Here is a 20512-nt window from a genome sequence, read left to right as displayed (position 1 = left end):
CCAGTGCGGGCAATGTACGTTGCGACCGTTATGGCATAGTCCGACACCACCTCACCTTCCTGCAGAATCTCCAGGGCCTCCGCCCTCTTGTCCTCTGGTAGGAAGTCCAGTACGGGAGCTATCTTGTACCATAGCTCCCTGTCGTAATGGGCCACAATCGCTAAGGCGTTGGCCGCCTTAATTGTCGTTGCCGCCGACGAGATGTCCCGTCGCCCCCATGGCGTCCAATTTCTTACCCTCGCCATCAGGTGGGGAAGTAGAGGTTGAGGCTGTCGCCCCCGCCGCCTTCTTCTTGGCCGCCGCCGAGACGACCAAATCCGGCGTAGGTTGAGCCCTGAGGCACAAAGGGGTGCCGTCGGGACCGGTACTTCTTCTCGTACCTGTCCCTCTTGGCAGGTGTCATGGACGGGTTCTTCAGGATCGCAAGTCCCTCGTCCCAGATATCGCCGAGTAACGGTACCGCGAGGACCGTCTTTCTCTTGGCCTCTCGCCGTTGGTAGAGGAAACCCTCCTTCTTCTGTTCTTCGGGGCAGAGCTGGAAGAGCTCGGATGCCCTGGTGATAATGGCGTGAAAGAAGCCAATTTCGTCTGGTGGGGAAGCCCGAGGGAGTGGTGATGGAAGGTCCGTCCCTTCGACACCACTGTCGTCATCCGTCCCCGTCGTCGTATCCGTCGCCGTGTCATCCCTGGGATCCGGTGAGGGGGATGAGGGCTCCACGGGGCGTGGAGGCATGAAGGGCAAGGAGGGATGAACTCTCCTCCGCTTGTTCGGAGGGCTTCTCGACGGGCCCGGTTCTGGATCGTCCGCCGGGGTTCGTGGTAATCTCGTCCTTATCTCCTTGCATAAGGTTTGGTTTGCCATCAAAATGGCCGCCGAGTTATCCTGAGGCTGGGCAATAGCTGCGATGGGAGGGAAGGCTGCTCCTCCACTGGGGGCTCGTCGGCACCACAGTCGTTTTTTTCAACCACCTCTTCGGGATCCCTCCCGTGGAATCGTACCTTCTCGAACCTCTCGTTGAGGTTCTTCATGGTTTCCACCAGCTCCTCCTCAAAGGCGGAATCCGTGTCCGTAATGGCCACCGCCCACCCCTCTTTTTCCACCCGGGACTTCACAGGGGGTCTTGTCGATGGGCTGGAAAGAGGATTCCCCCCCGCGGTGGCAGGGAAACTCTGGGCCCCGAGGTCACCTCCACTGGTGTAGCCTCCACAGGCTTTGCCAGGGTCGCCGCGACTCCCTCGATAGAGGCCTTAAGAGTGCTATGATGCGGTAAGTAAGTGCTATGCACAGCGCTGCGAAGTCTTGTCTCTGCTAACCTGTGTTTTCCTTCCTTGTAGGTTGCAGTGTTTTTCAGCGCAAGTGGAATGTCCGAAGTGGTGCCAGACGAGAGGCGACCAGCCAGGTAAGCCTTTGAGCAGTTCGTAATTTGTAAATGTCTCTACTGCTTTCTTTAATGTTGCCTCTATCTTCCTCTTTCAGGTCATTCTGTCCGGGAGGCGTGCAGATTCGAGGCAGCTGTTCTCAGTAGCTGCAAGTGTTTAACAGCAGCATCTTACCTGCAGTCTTCATCTCTAATGATGTACCTTTCGTCTCCTTGCAGGTTCTGCTTCTCCGAGGTTCGCGGGAATAGCAGCACACGGTGAGCATCACGTTGCAAGCTGCAAAGTAACGCAAAACGTGTTGTCTTGCTCGAGTGTGGTTTAAATAGCCCCAACAAAATAGTCCAGGTAAAGTAGTCCCTAGGATACCACACCCAAAACACTAGACTGCATAGCTTGGTTCCTTGGAACCAAGCTATGTGGATGCCTCCATGTTGGATGACAACACATTAAGTAGTTCCTAAGCACATGTTTTTCATGGTGTATGAGCCTGGCACCATAGGTGCCAGGAGTGGCCCCAAGAGGGTTTTGGAAGAGGATGCCAGGCTCTAGAGGCCCGAGTCCTGCCTCCACCTGGCCAATGGGTTTGCCAGAGGGATTTTTTGGAGAGGGTCGTGACACCCAGAGGTTCTTAGCCTCACAGGTGGGAGCAGGAAGAGGGCCAAAGGAGGCCAGCCAGAGAGTGACAGGAAAGGACGGTGCAGGTGTGCCGATGAGGAGAATCTGCATCTTACTGGAATTAAGGCAGAGATTGTTGGTGGCACACCACTCCTGGAAAGCAGACAGTCTGAGATGAGAGAAGGAGAAGAGGTGGCAGAGGGGAGCCTGAGAACGAGCTGAGTGTCATCCGCATAGCACTGAAAGTTGGAGCAGGGAACGGCAATGCGGTGGGCGAGTGGTGCCAGGTATTGGTTGAACAAGGTAACTGGATTGACTGCTCAAAAATGTGGGAGGACTTATGAGCTAATAATACTGGAAACAAAGGGGTGGCGTCCTACCACATATAGTCACTTTACATGTACATTTTCTGTAAAGAATTAACCATTTGGCATGCTTAGTATATGCAGAGCTGTGTTTCTAAACTAACTTGCATATAGAAAAGGTGAGCAAACAAACTGTTATAGGTAACACTTTATCTTATTTATTTAGCCAGTGTTCAGAGATGCAGATTCAGTTCCGCATTGTGATAACATTGCAATTTCAGTATTTCACTTGTATTCAAAATCGTGTAGAAAACCAGGTATTGGTTGAACAGCCAGGGAGAGAAGTTAGATCCCTGGGGTACACCACATGTAGAGTGTAAGATAGAGGGAAGGTTGGACCCAAGTTGGACCTGGGATGGTCCATCAGAGAGGAACGAGGTCAGCCAGGCCAGGGCCTGATCAGTGATACCCAGGTTATCACGGAGACGATTAAGCAGGATGGCATGGTTGACTGTGTCAAAGGCAGAAGAGAGATTGAGTAAGATGCAGACAGAGGGGAGATTAGAATCAAGGTTAGAGAGCACGTCTTCATGTATGTTCAGGAGTGCCGTTTCCGTGCTTCTGGCTGCTCTGAAGCCAGACTGATGGTCATGGAGACAACCAACAGATTCGGTGTGAAGATTAAGCTGGGAGATGGCCAGCTTTTGCCCAGGAAAGGAGTGATGGAGATCGGGCGATAGCCGGGCAAGGAGGGGTCGGCTGCGGTTTTCTTGAGAAGAGGGTGCACAAGAGAGTGCTTCAGGTGGGAAGGGAAGGCTACAGTGGCAAGGGAGCGGTTGCATAAATCAGCCAGGGTAGAAGCAAGGGTATCAATGTGGTCCTTGATGGTTTTGGAAGAACAGGGAAGAACCTGTTTTGACAAGACTTTCATAGATCAGACTTGTCTAGAAACCTTGTCAAGGGAGAACAGAGGAAAGGAAGTGAAAGAGGGATGAGAGGTGGCCACAGGGGGACCGGAGGTAGAGGGAGGAGGAGAAGAGGACATGAGGGGGGACAGGATGTCCTGGGTTTTAGAGATGAAATGAGAAGCCAGGGCTGTGCAGACGGCCTGGGAGGGGACAGGAGAGGTAGAGACTGCAGAAGGATTGGCCAGCTCCTTGCAGATTTTAAAGAGTTCGGCTGAGTTGTTAGATGCTGCAGAGACGCGGGCTTGGATGTGTGATCTCTTGGTGCGGACAGAGAGCCGGTATTGCCTTTGGAGCAGGCGGCAGGCCAGTTAGTCAGAGGATGCACAAGAAGCTAGCCATTTCCTCCCAGCCACCCTGCAATTGCGTTTAAGGGTGACAAGGTCAGAGTCATACCATGAGTTGCACTTGGCTTTGGGCTTCAAGCGGATCCTCATGACAGGGGCAAGAACAACAAGGGTATCAGAGATAGAAGAGTGGAGCATGGAAAGGACTGTGTCAGGTTGTGAGTCAGCCGGTGGAGAGGGAAAGTGGCGGCAAAAGCCTCAACGGACACACGCTTCATGGGTCGGATGACCGAGAAGGTAGGTGGCAGTGCTGGAGTTGGCTTGGCCTGAGGGGTAAAGAGGGAGAGATGGGAGGAAAGGAGAAAGTGATCACTCCAGGGGAGAGTAGTGGTGAGGGGGATAGAGAGGGGGAGGTCTGAGGAGATCAGAACATCCAGAGTGTGCCCTGCAGAGTGAGTCGGGCCAGAGGGAGAATAGAAAGGGAGAGAGTCGCAGAGGTCGCAAGAGTTCAGAGGAGGGACAGGAAGCATCCAGGTGGATGTTAAAGTCTCCAAGAAGGAGGAGTTGAGTGGTCGAGGCCAGGAGGGTAGAGGAGAGGTCCGCCCACTCAGAGAGGAAGGAGGTGATCTGACCAGGTGGTCGATAGATAGTAGCCACAGTAACAGAGTGGCCAGGAGAGAGAGAGTGAAGCTGCAGACAAGGCATTCAAAAGAGGAGTAGGCCTCCATAGGAATGACAGAGGCAGGAATCCACTCCCAGGAAGATCAAGGCTACACCCCCTACAGAACGGTTGGATCTGGGCACCGAGAGAATCTTGTAGCCATCAGGGAGGAGAGTGTGAAAGCTCTGGTTGGAGATAGGATTCTTATGTGTCTTGGGCTCAGACAAAGCAGTTCGGAGGTCACTCTAGACATAGGTTGAGCCCGACAAGCTCCTCCCGTTTTTTTGTTTTAGCTAACACATGATGATGCACATTGTCTGTAGGGTAACGCTGCATAGTCGGATAATCAGGCACCTGAGTTTTGTTTGTTTATTGAAATTTATGTTTTCTTGAGAATTATCCGCACTCTGGGTAGGGCGGGTGGGCGGATGGGCAAAAGGGGATTATTGGCAAAGAATATGTTTGTTTATTTCAAGCCCTTTTCACCTGTCTTGGAAAAATGAATGATTAAATTTTTTTAAAAATCATTTCCGACTGAGATTTATGCAATGTGGTAATTGCACGATGATTCTATTTTTTTAAAAAATGTTGTATTTGGTTTAGTTAAATCTTTTCAAAAGATGAACAAAAAAGAATTTCTTCAAAACATTACAGATAAATCCATAAAACATACGAAAGATAAATCCATAAAACATCCGTAAATTATTAACACAATACTTAAATTCATCTAGCATTCACATACTTACATTTTCAGATAAAAACACTGAATGTCTACAAAAAGCAAATATACAAATCGAGTTAAGGCTAAAATTAAAGCAACATTCTCACCCCACATGAGCCTAAAGTTTTTTGGGCATGAACAGGTTTGCGATGTACATCGGTCCTGAATATTTTAAGTCTCATCGGACTACCATAGGGACATTCTATTATTCAATGCCTTAGCATTTCCAAATGTGCAATATTATTACAGAATCGACAAATCGTATTCATACCCGATTCTTTGAATGGTGCCCAATACTTGGTCCACTCACTAGTAGTAAAATTATTAAACCGGAAAAGCATTTAAAGTGCACGTGCTTTGTTACAGGGCAATCGCTTAATATATGTGGAGAGATGTTCCCTCTTCCTAGGGAATGAGGCATACTCTGTATATAAGATATAAGTCCCCATGATTTCAACAGTGAATATCCAGTCATAACTATAGAGCTTTTTTTTAACAGTCCCGGGTCGATTGATAAGTTCTTCCTCACTTCAGTCAATGTTACAGAGGAAAGAGCACATTCCTTGCCTGTACAGATTAACAGAGTTAGATGCAGATTCCATCAGCATTAGACCCAGATCCTCATATAGTGAGAGGGTGGTTCTAAAAATGTTGCATAATTTAGTAGCTGCCTCCAAAGGAATCTAGTAGGTAAATAAACTAAGCCCAAGCTCATGCCTAATAATGGCATTTGGCAAAGAACTAGAAAAGCCAAGCACCTCTTTCCAGACTCGTCCCTGTAAACAGTTAAAATAATCACCCAGAACCAATAGACACATGTCCATATAGCAGGATAGGCTCGATTTTTAACAGGTCATAGTTTAAGAGTGGCAACAATGAGAATTGCATGTGTGATAAATGATGTCGAAATGTTGCTTCTAGGGAATCCTTCCACATGCCAATGGATGAAGAATTGCACAGATGTACCCCAAATACCTAATTTCCAAAACTCATTCAATTTTTTCGATGCCTTTAGTCCAAATCATTGTCTTTAATTTGTGGGATCTTCAAAAGACATTTTGGATTTGAGTGCATTAACTTTCAAATTGTTCGCTACTGCATACTGTAATAAGAGATTTAATTTGACATGCAGCCCCATGGGCGTACTATCAAAAAAAGATAAGATAGTCCGCGAAAGCCAACCAATGCAGTCTTAACCTGGTCCAATCTCACTGGTGTTATCTTATCAATATTCCACAGTTTATCATTATCACTAAGATAAAGGTTAAACAGGGTAGATGCCATAGTACCACCCTGCATAACCCCCCGTGTACATAGGAAAAGATCTTGCCAGGGCACCTTCACGAGTAATCCGAAATTTGAAAGAAGTATTAAGATGTAGTACTGCCACGAGATGTACTAAATTAATTGGAATTTTATAACTCAAAAGTTTGCTCCTGATTCCAAGATGGCGGTCGGCAGAGGCGGACGTGTGTGAACGTCTCGGTCCCCCACCGGGTCGCATTTGCAGCAGATAATGAAGCGACATGTGCAGTGAAATAGCTGCGTTCCCACTACCCTGCAGGAGAAGCATTTTGGACACCTGGATTGGACGAGTGTTGCGCCCCCGGGTGTGAGAAGAAGCAGCAGAGAGCTGTCGAGAAGGGAAACAGTGGGCCGTGTACGAGCGGTTGCGGGCCCCAGGCAACGGGTGTAGAGGAAATCAACCACGTCCATAGAGTTCAAAAAGGAGGAAGCAAGAAAGATCTAACGGCGGACACGGAGCAAGACGGTGCTCAGACCCTGATAAGTGCATGGTAAGGAGACCCCAGAGCAGACGTAACAGAAGCATGAAGGAATAGCTCGGCAAAGGCCGGGAGCGGTGTTAAAGGCCCCGGGGAGCGGAGGTCGAATATAGAACACTCCCTGATGAGGCCGGGCTGGATGCCACTCAATTAATGGTGGCTGCGACACGGGGCGCGCCCCTGCACCGGACGAAAAGCGGAGGCAACATCTGCCTCCCAGAATAGAGGAGGCTTCCCTTCCGGGCCTTTTAGTGAAGTGTCAAGGGTCCAGGAGGAGAAGCAGAAGGTCTAAGGTGTGATGCTGGAAATGCATCGGTGGGACAGGGCCTCCGTATCCTTGTCCTTTACTGCTTTTTATCGTGTGTTCTGTCATTTATTTTACGTGCAGTAGTTCATGTGGGACTCCTGGCGGTGCAGCTCTCTCTTTTGGTTTTGGTGAACGGACCCATGGGATACCCTTATGGCACCCATGGGTGGGGGTACAACCCTGTGCCCCTAGTTTATGTTTTTGGGCACCAGTGGGTGGCCCACAGAGCTGGAATGGGCTGGTGGCAGCTCCGTGCTGAACTGACTGGTGCCCTGAGCGTCCTCCATTTTGGGATGCCCAGGCCCTGTCATTGGAATCAGTAGATTCCTGATGGAGACAAAAAGGCCCCGTGGTCTCTTGCCTTCCATCACCTGTTACCTTGATCTTCCCAAAGTCCCGGGAAGCCCTGACTGGCTGTTGGGTGGAAGTTCCATATACGATAGTGTGGGGAAGTGCCGACCAGACTGGCTGGAGCCTTCCCAACGACCGTATGTTATGGGTACACCTGTGGGTGGGACCTGGGTGAATGGAGTGTGTGACGAATATGCACTTCTTGTTGTGGATGTCTGGTATCTAGTGGTTGACACAATGACTGAGGACAGCCCTGCCCGAAACTGGTATGAATGCAGTGTGTAGTGTTGAATGGCGTGGTACTTGTCTGAATCCACATTCTGTGTTATGAGTGTCTGGATGGAGAAGAATGGCCTGAATGCACTGTGCGCCCGATTGGCTGACAGACTGCTGAATGCCCTTCGTAGTGATTGGATGCTCGAGTGTGAGCCAACGGCATGAATGGGAGATCAACAGTATATTTGGGGACCTCTCACTGCTAGGAATTGTGTTCAGAAGTGTTCAAAGCTTAAGTCCAAACTACGAAGAGTAACTGGAGTGAAACTGATTGTTGACCTTGAAGCCCTGCTGGAAGAGAAGAATTGCTGTTGCTCTCTTTCATCAATCTGAAAGCTGCTGTGTCTCCAAGGACTGACCCACAGAGGACCTGGTAAGGTGCCCTCTTCCCGAGCTATGAGGGACCATCCTGCACCAGCTGATCTTTGCCAAAGCTCCCTGGTAGACAGACCTTCGGCAGGCTGCCGACCCGATATGGGGACTGCTGCGGAATCTCAAGGAGAAGCGTCCAGACTGTTGTCCGCCACTGTCGATGACCGCCGTTGCTGACCAGAGGCGCCGTGCTCCAGTTTGCCTAAGAACTCTTGATCCAAAGATGCTCTCGTCCGCATCGTCGCCGCTGTATCCCGCTGGAGAAGGCCAGACCGTCGACGCGCCGAGGAGTATCCAACAGGGGGTTTCCCGCCACCCAAAGACCACAGAGACGCCGACGACTCAACGACCTTGCTGGGCCACAGTTCTTCAAACTCTTTGCGGTCCAGAACTATCGACATCGAGGTGCCCCGCACGCCTCTTCCTTGCAGGACGTTTACGCTTCCTGACAACGAGCATCGCTAGGAACGAAGCTGCCACTTCACCGTCGTAGCTCACCCTGTTCTCCGTCGGACGTTCGACGACCCATGACTGCTGCCTGAAAGGGAGGACACTGAAGAAGGGCCGTCGATTCCCCGACGAGGAACGCTACAACGCCAGGTACTTTGGGATTGCAGAACTATTAGGAAATCATTGGTGAACAATATATGGACTGGGCTTGTGATATCTCTTTATTCTACAGGTTGCCCAGGTGGAGGGATCTCCACACAGAACTGTGTCTTGGTAGGGGCCACTATTTTGCCAATTGTATTAACCAACTGCTTTCCTCTTACCTCTATTGCTGGTTTCCTTTACGACTTGATTTGTGTGCCATTTAACCATACAGTTGATGCACTTTAACGAGATCTAATAGTAACTGTGGTACCACGTAGAATTGTATATTTGCCATTATAGATAAACGAGTACAAAGTGCGTTATTGTGATATTGTATATAACCTTGAATATTAATTATATAAAGACTGTGTTTTAACCGATAGTGTGTGGACATTCCATTGTGGGTGCGTGGGGACTAAACTGTACTTAAGAATCAGCTTGCATCACCTCTTGAGAAGCTAGGCCTTGATTGCTCGACCACCTACCAATATTGAGAATCTCGGCAGGGGTCCTCTAGGCCTCTCCTCTACCAGATAGAGAGCGAAAGTACAGACCCCCTGTTAGGCAGAAACCTGTGCAGTTCCCTAAGGGACCACTGCAAAAGATTTAAGACTACAGGTGTTGGCAGTAAACCCACTTGGTAGCAGTCTGTACCACCCAGATTTACCTGGTAGCTGTGGCTGAGCAGTCAGACTTCCCTAAGAAGAGTTAGGCAGTATGCAAAGCATACACAATAGGCACTCAGATACAACAATACAAGCAAACACTGACCAGAGCTTTGGTATCAAAGTATATAATTATTTATTTAAAAACACACTGCTGAAAACACTCCAGCACTCTTATTGTAAAATATTCTAAACACAGTTACTATTATAATATATACACCCCTTTTTCCTTATCAGATAAGTCACTGTAAAACACCACTTATTTTCATACAGAGGTGAGCGCTTAACTAGATGGCACTCCAATAAGTTTGTGAGAAAGGGAGGGAAAAAGATAGAATATGGAACGGTACACCACTCTAAGATTCAGGAACACTGTTAGCAAGGCAGAAGAGCAAAAGTCACTGGTGAGCCAAAGTCCAAAGGCTGGGCCCACTCTTAGAGAGAGCAGAGCACAAATGCGCCCAAGATCACACAGTTACACTAGGCTAGAAAGTTTTGCAGAGGGTTCAAAAAGAGTTTAGAGAGGCTTAGGAAAGTTTAGCCAGGGTGTCCCAGGCTAACTCAGGTTCGAAAGCCGGGGACTAAAGCTACCCCGTACAGTCGGTAGCAAGGGAAGCCAGGCGGGACACAGTACCTTAAGTGGGAAGGATCCTCCAGCGTTGGCAGTTGTTCCTGGTAGTGGGTGCAAGTTGCGTCGTCGTCCAGGGGAAGAGAATATCTCGACTTGGAGGAAAGATGAAGGTCGTTGCACTACCAGGGCAGAAACCAGCCGCGGAGTTTTCCGGTTAAAGGTGGTACCTTTGTTTCGCAGTCGTGGTAAAACGGGGTATCCCAGTTGCCGGGGTGCTTGGCACAGGCAAGGCGGCCACGAGGTACGTCGGGAAGGCGAAAAGACAGTGAAACTGGTTATCCCCACCAGTCAAAGGAAGAAGACTCTCCGGCGGGAGATCTCCTCTGTTGTTGGGAAAAGTGGTGAGGCGGTCCAGCAGGGCTCCACCGGTGGTGGTGTCGTGGCAGGTCGGCTCAGCTTCTCCCTCGTCGGATTCTTAGGTCCTGTGGCGACTTCTGAAGTTCCAGTCCCCAAAGCCCTGCTTATATGCAGCAAAGCCCCATTCACTCAGCCTAGCTGTCACTCAAACATGCTAAGTGGTGAGCCGGCCGGCTCACCACTTGGGCCAATCAGGATGGAGTGCGACTTGAGTTGCCTAGGCAACTCAGTCCAGGGTGCCTAAATTTCCCTCCACCCCTCCTAAGTACCCCAGACAGAGTGGCACCACTTTGGAGGGCTTCTGTGGAGAAGCCTGCCAAAAAGTGGAACAAAGGGCTCGACTTGGGTTGGAGTTACAGAAGAGAACACAAACGCCATTTTAGAATCAAGTTTTGGCAAAAAATACCAACCGGAGAATTAATATCAATTAAATAAACCGGCGGTATGTTCAAGGCTACCGTAAATAATTAAATAAAGATAGTAGCCTAAAACAATGGGAAATCCCATAGGAAAATATTTGCGGTTGAATATGAAAAGTAGTATCCACTGCCACCAGCCAAAACTCGATCAGGGGGGACGGAGACGTGGCCCCTCGACCAACAGACCCTGGGGCAATCGAATTGCCCCAGCCAGTACATCCACAATATGATGGTTTGTACTGGTTCTGTTCAGAATTTAAGACTAGTAAAGTCAATGGTGACTTTACATGCCCTGGGAGACAGTAGTCAGTCCCAGGGTATGGAGTCTATACTGGGGGGGGGGGGGTCACTATGACACCCTCGTGTCACTGCACTGAGGGTGCTGTGTAACACATATCACAAAAACACATGAAGCCCTATGGAGTTAAAGACCCCATTGCCCATTAAACACTTCTAGATTCAAAGAAACACACTCAAATCATGCCCAAGAGTGAGGGTAAAAGAGTCTCACTCTTGGCAGGAGAAAAAAATAAACCCCAAAAATCCAGCAAAGCTGCTGGGGGACTCACTAGGTGAGGAAATTCAGCCTAAACAGAGAATTCTCCCTAACACCCCCACTCCAGCATCTTCACACTGCCATAATTATCGGGCCAGGACCACCCAGTACACACATACGAGATCTAAAGGTGCCATCACTAGGGGCACCACTAGAACGTTGGTAAGATCGGATTAGTCCGCACAGAGCACGTTGAGAGAAACTTGGCCTACTCCTATCACTTGATGGCCGGAGGGGCCAGGACTTGGAGACTGTGCACAAGTAGTGAACATTTCCTCTCGCTTCCATGTCAAAGAACAGGGGGAAAGCGGCTACAACGAGTCAGAAACCCTCCCAGGCCCGACAAGAAACAAGTATACAGCAACTGTGGAGCTCGGATACGGCGCCACAAGCTGGGTTGGCACTCAGTATCCCCCTCGCAGGGAACCCGGGAGGAAGGAGTTATGGCTTTGCGCAAGGAGGACATGCAGAGCTGGTTTAAGGAGTTCCAGGACCAGTTTATGATGACCTTTCAGTCCCAATTTGAGGCGTTGAAGGAGGAAATGAAGCAGTCAGTACAAGATCAGAGAGTGAATGTGGCAAAACTGTAGGAAACTGACATACTATGGAAAGGATGCTTCAAAGCATGGAAGAGGACACGCAGAAGACTGATGAGGCCTAGGAACATCTTTTGCATCTATCACACAATCTGGAACTTCAGTGTGAAGACTTTAAGAACCGTTCACAGAGATCCAACATCAGGATCAAGAACCTCCCAGAGTCGGTCGCAGATAAGGATCTGAAGGACGAAGCAAAACAAGTTTTCAGCCAGATCCGGGCAAGTGGCTGAGAAGGTCATGTTCAAACTGATCACATTCATAGATTGGGCCCGCGGAGGGTGGGGTACGAACTACACACGCTACAAGGGGTTGGCGGCCCGAGTAGCAATGGTCAATGGTGGGGGGGCAAAGATTTGGGATCCAGAGTGGGGTTTAGTAATCCCCACATGTCTCTGGGAATGTGCGATGGCCAGGTGTGGCAGGCAGCACACCCGAGTGGTCCTAGGAACCTGTGCCCTACTCAGGGAAAAGGGGGCTTGGGATTAGTTGGGGCTTGTTTGAAGTTGTTCAAAGTTGGGGAAGTGGGTAGTGGGGTTACGAGGGTGGATGGCAGCGCCAGAGCAAAGCATAAGGGAATTGGAGAGTCAGGCAATGGTGGGAGCTATGGACTTGTGGTTATGGTAATGGCCCTCAAGGTATCGTCATTTAATATAACAGGGTTGAATACCCTTGTCAAGCGAAAGAAACTTGAAGGGCTCTTGAGGGTAGAGCAGCCATACATTGTTATGTACCAGGAAACCCATATAAGAAAATGCGATAAAGGTAATATCAAGATTAGGGGGTTCTCACAAGTGTATCAAGCTGACGCAGGAGACAAGGCAGCCTGGGTTCTTATTACATTACATGATAGGATAGGGGCACATGTTTTGGAGTCATGTCACGATTCGGAAGGGAGGTCTTTATATCAGCATAACGTGTATAGATACACATTGACTAATGTATATGCCCCTAACACAGCCAGGATGGATTTTTGAAGGAGGTTTTATCGAGATTGGAAGGCTTTGCTAAAGGGGATATCAATTTCATGGGGGATTTCAATCTGGCTTGGGCTCCGCAACTAGATAGGAGGTCAAGTATGGTGCTGCAGGCCAAAGCCCCGTCCAAAGCTCTTAAAACTAAAATGACTTTGCTGGCACTGCATGATGTATGATGAGTACTAAAGGGACAGGCCCAGGGATACACATTTTATTCACACGTACATGCATCTTTCTCTAGGATAGATTATATCTGGGTCTCTACGTGACTGGTAGGGAAAGTGAAAGGCATAGAACTGGGGCCTATTTCATTGTCGGATCATGCTCCACTCTCTATATCATTATCGCTGGGAGATCTTAAGGGGACGACCTGGAAGTGGCACATTCCCTCTGAAGTATTATGTGATCAGGTCCTGGTAGAGTCAATTAGAGAAAAGGTAGAATTGTATTTCGTGGAAAACGAGTTCCCAGATACAGCTCAGGAAATGGTTTGGGATGCATTCAAGGCGGTATTGAGGGACCAATTAATAGCTATGAAAGCAGCAAGACAAACAAAGGCGAATGTGGGAATTGGAACTGAAAGGGAAATTAAGAGATGCCCCAGGAGAGCTAGATAAGAACCAGAATAGGAAGCTGCAGAGGGTGCTGAAACTTATCCAGGGCCAGCTGGAAACAGTGTGCACGAAATGGGCCAAGAAAGCGTTACTGTATACAAAACAATGGTACTATGTGAAGGCCCATAAAGCAGATAGGTTACTAGATAGGCAAATAAAGGAGTAAGTGCCTACTCAAACAGTGATGAAACTTCAAAATAGGTGCAGACGACTAATGAAGCGATTGGGTCTATCTTCCAGGAATACTATCAATCTCTGTATTCCACGGATGACCCTTCGGGCATGCAACAGGAAGAGTTCCTGGTGAAGGTTTTGTTGCCACGGATATCAGATGTGGAAAGGGAACCTCTTGGGAAGGACTTACATGAAGGAGGTCAAATTGGCAATTAGGTCATTGCCAAGGAACAAGGCCCCATGCCCTGATGGATACCCAGTGGCCTTCTACAAAAATATCAAGATATTTGAACCCCAAGGCATACAAAATTATTCAAGACATTTAAGTCGAAGGGTTCTATCACACCATCGACGAATGAAGCTAAAATGGTGGTGTTTCCTAAGCAGGGTAAGGACCCCCTCATTGCCAGGCCCAGACAAGCCCATAGCGCTGATAAATCTCGATGCTAAACTATATTAAAAATATTGGTGGGTAGGTTGTCAGTATTGCTGCCAAAACTAGTGCATCAGGACCAATCAGGGTTTATACCCATGAGACAAACCCATGACAACACTCCCTGCATATGCCACTTAATAGAGAAGACGAATATGACACAGAAACCAGCGTTTCTGGTCTCTCTTGATGCTGAGAAAGCATACGATCGAGTAGAGTGGCCCGTCCAATTTCGTACAATGGAGCATATGGGGGTGGGTACAGAATTTATCCTGATGGTGCAGGCTAATTATAAATCCCCTACGATTAGGGTATTTGTAAATGGGACTCTCTAATACCATAAAAATATAGAGGGGCACTAAGCATAGATGTCCCTATCTCCCTTACTATATGTCCTATATCACTATTAGCAAAGATCAGTGGTACGGATCAAATCAAGGGGATCAATAGGGCAGGAGAGGAGCATAAGGCAATAGCATTTGCCGATGATATGCTGATAGCGGTATCGGACCTGGTCAATTGTGTGCCAGCTTTGATGGAAGAACTAGAGGGGTTTGGGGTGGTGTCAGGATTGAAGATTAACAGGCAGAAGTCAGAGATTTTGAATCTATCGACTCAACCCAACAAGGTATCTAGTGTAAGCGCCCAAACAGCGTTGAAGGTCGCAGAAAAAAGCATTCAGTATCTAGGAATAACCCTAACAATCACTATAGGGCAATTATATGGTGTGAATTATCGTCCACTGCTTACCAAAGTTAGAATAGACTTAAAGAAATGGACCCCCCTGGTGATTTCATGGTTTGGGAGAGTGACGATAATAAAGATGGTGGTATTACATAGGCTTCTATATTATTTTCAGGCGCTTCCTATCCGGGTTCCTAAGACGTTTTTCAGCTCCCTTGCGAAAGTTTTATTGTCATATATTTGGCCTAATAAACCCCTACAGTGGCAATTTACACATTGACGGCTCCAAGAAAGAGGGGGGCTTGGCACCCCCCCATTTTCTTAGATATTACGAAGCTGCGCAATTACGGGTTCTGAGGGAGTGGTTTACCGAAATCTACAGAAAATTTGGGCTAGGCAAGACAAGGCAGTGGAGGGGGCATCCCTTGGTTTCTGTGGTTAAAGAAAAAACAGAGACACCCAATATCCGGATTAGCAAAATAGTTGGGGTGTCGGTGGAAGCATGGGATGCAGCAGTGGGGCGAGGGGCGATCACATTTTCTCCCTCACCATTGCATCCACTGTTTGGGATTCCAGACATCCCACTGGGTATGGGGAAAGAAGTGTTCAAGGAATGGAAGAGGGCGGGATGCCTGAAGATACAGGACATGTTTCAGGGCCAGACCCTATGGTCGTTTGAGCAATGTATCTGGGATTTTTGGGTGCGGGAAAGTGATAGGTTTAAATACAATCAATTAAAGCTCTGGCTAACCGACCCGGGTATTAAGGTGGCCGCTACGTGCCTTATGACGCCCTTTGAGCTATATATTGTGAAACATACGGGATCAAGCAGCCTAGTTTCATACATTGTATGAATTCCTTAATGACTGCGCACCACAAGTCCAATGGAAATGTATGAAGAAATGGGAAAAGATATTGGGGCATACAATTTCAGCTGAACATTGGACCTATCTGTGGAGCGCGGTCCCGAAACTAACACATTCGGTCCAGTAGAGAGAGATATGGCATAAAATTATACGTCAATGGCATTACACTCTGGAAAGATTGCATGTAATGTATCCATCAGCGTCTGCTCACTGCTGGAGAGGTTGTGAGGTAGTTGGAGATTGGGCACATATTTGGTGGGATTGTCCCATCTTGCAGCCCTTCTGGGGAGAATTGAAATTACAGATGGGAGGAATGTTTCAGAGGACAGAACAGCTGGGTAAAGAGGTGTGGCTATGTGGCCTGTAGGATCACTCCTTTAAAGCCTACTCAAAGACTGAAAAAAGGGTTTTATGGCCCTTCTAATAGCCACATGGCTAGTGATTGCTCAACAATGGAAACATCAGCATCCCCCGACAAATCAGGAATGGCTTCAGAAATGATGGTCCTATGTTTCATTTGAATGGGTTACATATACGATACAGGGTGCCCAGGAAGCTTTCAGATGGGATTGGGGAACGATTATATTCTATTTACAAAGCGACTACATGTTACAATGGTGCCCCCATAAGAGAAGCATTTTGGAAATGTTATAAACGACGAAAAAACTCACCATCGTAAAGAGTAACTGATGTATCCCTGGTGGTGCGTGGTGAGTGGGGTGAAAAGGAGGGAAATTTGAATTTTGTGCTATATTGTATTCGATTGAAAATAATAAAAATATATTTTTTTAAAAACACGTTTGTTCCACAGAACAGATCTGATTACACAATCAAAAGCAGATGTCCTGTACAGCGGTGCCATATAGATTGGACCTGAGTTACCATGCTTGACGGTGTTTGGAAGATGTGCCAATATGGTCGCATTCAAGGGAGTCCCCATCTTTTTACCCACTTGATAAGGAGAAAGAATTGCTGACTGTTGCATATTTTTTATTTTTTTAAATTTTTATTTTTTTTAATTTGGTTTTTTTCAAGCCTTAAAAAAAAGAAGGAACCGAAGAAGATCATCATCCTAGGTACACAGTACAACATCAATGAAAAGAAGATTACATGTTTACGTCCAATTTCATAGATAGATCTCCTCTTATATCCACTGGGCGCGCGTCCAAGCGTCTTCCACGATTAATGAGCAGATTTTAGATCCAATCGGTCTTTTATGACACGAAGAAAAGAAATCAGGGCATATAGCACAGATCTATTAGACCCGTCAAACATCTTCACGAGGTACAAACTGAAATTTCTCTGTTAGTGGGCGAAAGATGATGTTTTTCCTTGTTTGAGCCCAGAAGGTTTTACAGAATCGACAGACTAGATCTAAATCGTGTGACTGGGACCAAAAGCATAGTCGCTCTTTGGTAGGCAGTACATTGAGTCTGAACTGCAAATATATAAGTCTAGATCACTGGTACGGGAAGCAAGTCAAATATTCTGGAAGACGGCCGTAAGCTCTCGCCTCATCGGGGGCTTCTTTTGTTGTTCTTGAATCTGATCTTAGTTTGCAAGTGTTGATCCAATCGGTTCTCCACAACTTTAGTTTCGCAGAGTCGGGATTTTCAAGGAGGGTTTGTGTCGTGATGTCTTAGGTATCAAGAACCTCTCGACACAGCTCATTCCATTGCTACAGGATTGTTTGAACTTTTTCAGAATTTGGATTGTGAAGTATTGCAAATTGTCGAGGCGGGTTCGTTAGTATTGTTTTCCTAAAAAGACTTAGGAGATTCCAGGCAACTCTTGCTTGAATTGAGATGTAGCCCAGTTCATATCTTACACAAACTGTTGCGGTCCCCTTTGGGAGGTGAAGAACTTTGGACCAAAAGATATTTCCAAGCGTATTCCACACCTCATGCCCACAGCCGAATGCATTTTCTCCATCATATATTAAGGATGGAACCACCTTTTGTTGGAAAAAGGTTACCGTAGGTTTTAGAGAAAATGTCCCAAATGTTTTGTTAATCAACGTCACCTGGCAAGCCAGTTGCCGGCATTTGCTCTTTACTGTCTCTGCCCAAGATGCATCATTTCTGCTAGCACTGATTCTCATCCCTAGATAGGTGGTATTCTTCACAATCCTGATGGGTTCTTTAGCCAAGTACCATTTGAAGTTTTTTTTTATTTCCTTTAGAGCCCTGTAATTTTTCAAAGACAATGATTTCGCATTTCCCCTTATTGATGTTGAGACCATTATCTGATAGGTACTTTTCCGCAACACTAAGTTTGCGTTGGAGTCCTATAGGTGTTAGAAAAAGCAGAATAATGTTGTCCGCATAAACAAGGTAATCAATCTGGGTACCATGTATTTTAGGTGGAAACATGGTCAGCCCTTTGAAATGTCTTTGATGTCTGAAATGAACAAGTTGAAAATACTCGCTGCTAGGGGACACCCTTGTTTAACACCTGTAAATGTGTTAATTGGGGCCGATAGATTGCCTCTAAGGTCTAGTCTGACTCTAATGGAGGTGTTTGTGTGGAGTTCACGAATGGCATGGACAGTTCCACTCGCTCAATTTCCCCCATAATAGATCTCTATTAATGCTGTCAAAGGCCTGAGATAGATCAATTAGGGCCAAGTAAATCTTAGAGTTGGACCGGTGGGCTTCCATCTTCAGTAAGTTTAGCAGTAGGAGGTTGACGCAGCATCCCACGCCCTTAACAAATCCAGTCTGTCTCGGGTCCACTTGATCGCATTTAATAGACCACTCCAGGAGTTGTTGTTGAAGAAGGGAAGCCTATACTTTCCCCAACACATCAAGCAGGGCGATGGGTCTATAGTTCTTAGGGTTTCTGCGGTCTCCTTTTTTGAAAATCGGTATGATCACTGCCGATTTCCATGATTTCGGGGTCTTACAACACTTGATGATTCGATTGAACAAAATTTCACAAAAGGCTGACCATTCTTCCGGGTGACGTTTGATAGAAAAGTTTGTAAGCCCATCCGGCCCCGGGGCTTTAGAGTCATGCACATTCTTAATGACTCGCAAGATGTCATCATAGTGAAAGGTAAGATCCCAGTGACCTAATGTTGGCGAGTCCCATTCTTTAATGCCTTTGTCTTTACGATAAAGGTCAGAGTAGAAAGAGATCCACTCTGTCTCTAGGACCAAATTTGCCTGCAAAGCGTGTTGTGGGGAAAGGTTGTCATTTATGAGTCTCCAGTACTCTGCATCATTTTGTAGCATACTGGCCTTATGAGATTTAAGCCAGTTCTTATAGGCTTGTTTAAGTTTCCGTGATTGTTCACTGGCAACTTCGTAGAGGGGTTTTCGCATCTTTCTCAATTGCCAACGGAGAAGTCTTTCCCGTTGAGAGATCTCAAGATCAAATTTGTGTTTGCACGTGAATTCACTGTTTCTTAGATTTTTCTTCTGTTTCCAGTATTGGGTCAGCAGGTGGTCGTATTCCAAGGATCCAGAAATCTGAAAGTCCGCCGAGATGATGGATATCTCGACAGTGTCGAGGTGTAGACGGATGCGACCAGCACCCGCTTTGACCACGTGAGCCCAGCGCTCCTGTTCTGTTCGAGCCTGTGAAGAGAAGGTTAGGATCACCATGTCGTGGTCACTAAAGGGCATTTTTGTGACTACAAGACCATTGGTTCTCATCTGGATATTTGCAGAGACCAAGATGTAGTCAAGAGTTGAGCTAGACTCTCCTCTTCTCCATATCAGGGCTGCTGGAATATCTCCTGGTGTTTGACCATTAAGCATTGTTAGTTCTCGTAAATCCATTCCCACGCACCACTGCGTTGTCAGTTGTTCCTCAGGGTTGTTGACTCTCTTCTTGCAGCCAATTAAATATATATAATATTGAGATCACCACAAATGATCAAGTCGTCTGCGTTGCCCAGTTCCATAAGATCATCAATGACAGTTGTTACTTCGTCAGTGAAAAACTTTGCGCCAATAGCTCCATGGTTCCAATAAAGAGTAATAATGTAGAGTTTACAGACTTGATCTTGTGCAGCCCCTGGAGAACTGACCGTTACCACCTGAATAAACGGAGAGATGTTAACACAATTCGTGATCCTGAAACCTGAGGCTATTTTAACTGCTACCAAGAGACCGGCCATAGGTCTACCTTTAAGTTGCTTAATCGCTGGGTTATGGGCTATTTCGAACCCCTCCAGTATTGGGTTATCACACAGCCACGTCTCCTGTAAACAGATAAGGTCTAAGTCGGCAATCCATGCTGTATTGAACAAATGACTAAAACCTCTAGTGTTCCAGGATCCCAGTTTGCAGTTTGTGGAAGATTTGTGGGCCTGGCGTTAGTCCGACAGTTGAGTGTTTAACATGCCGGCAACCCAAGACCAGTCATTTCCTTTCATTGTCTCGGGCACACAATCTTTATCATGGTCCGCATTAAGCATTGTACGATCCACTCCTTGAATAGTTATCTTTATAGAGTCAAGCCGTGATGTCTCAGGCAGTGGTTTTGGATCCACGAGTGCTGGGCTTGATGAAGTCGTGATGGATAACGGTTTCGCAGGTTCAATCGGCTCTGACATGTGTGCGTTTTTGGTTTCACCATTGGACATTTTGTCAGGCACTTTTTCCATTGGTCGGGCTACACCTCGAATCGGAGCTAAAGTAATGTCGAAACCCAGCGACATTAGCACAGGACCTGCTTGAAGTAGCATGTCGACAATGAGTTTAGACTGGAGATGTAGTATGAGTGCGTCGTTTTTTTGGTGTTGTCAAAGAATTCCACAATTTTTAGATCTCCAGATTCAATGGCTCTGAGGCTCAGTACAAGATGGCATAGCCACAGAACATTGTGGCGATTCAAAATTAAGTCATCCGCAGAGTCTATGCGTTCAAGAAGCACTTGATGGCACGTTGTTTCATTTCTTGAGTGACTTTCCT

The sequence above is a fragment of the Ambystoma mexicanum genome, chromosome 5q (assembly GCF_040938575.1).
Source record: "Ambystoma mexicanum isolate Mex_15411 chromosome 5q, UKY_AmexF1_1, whole genome shotgun sequence".
Lineage (NCBI taxonomy): Eukaryota > Metazoa > Chordata > Amphibia > Caudata > Ambystomatidae > Ambystoma > Ambystoma mexicanum.
The sequence above is the reverse complement of the archived record's forward strand: the minus strand, read 5'-3'. Positions refer to the sequence as shown.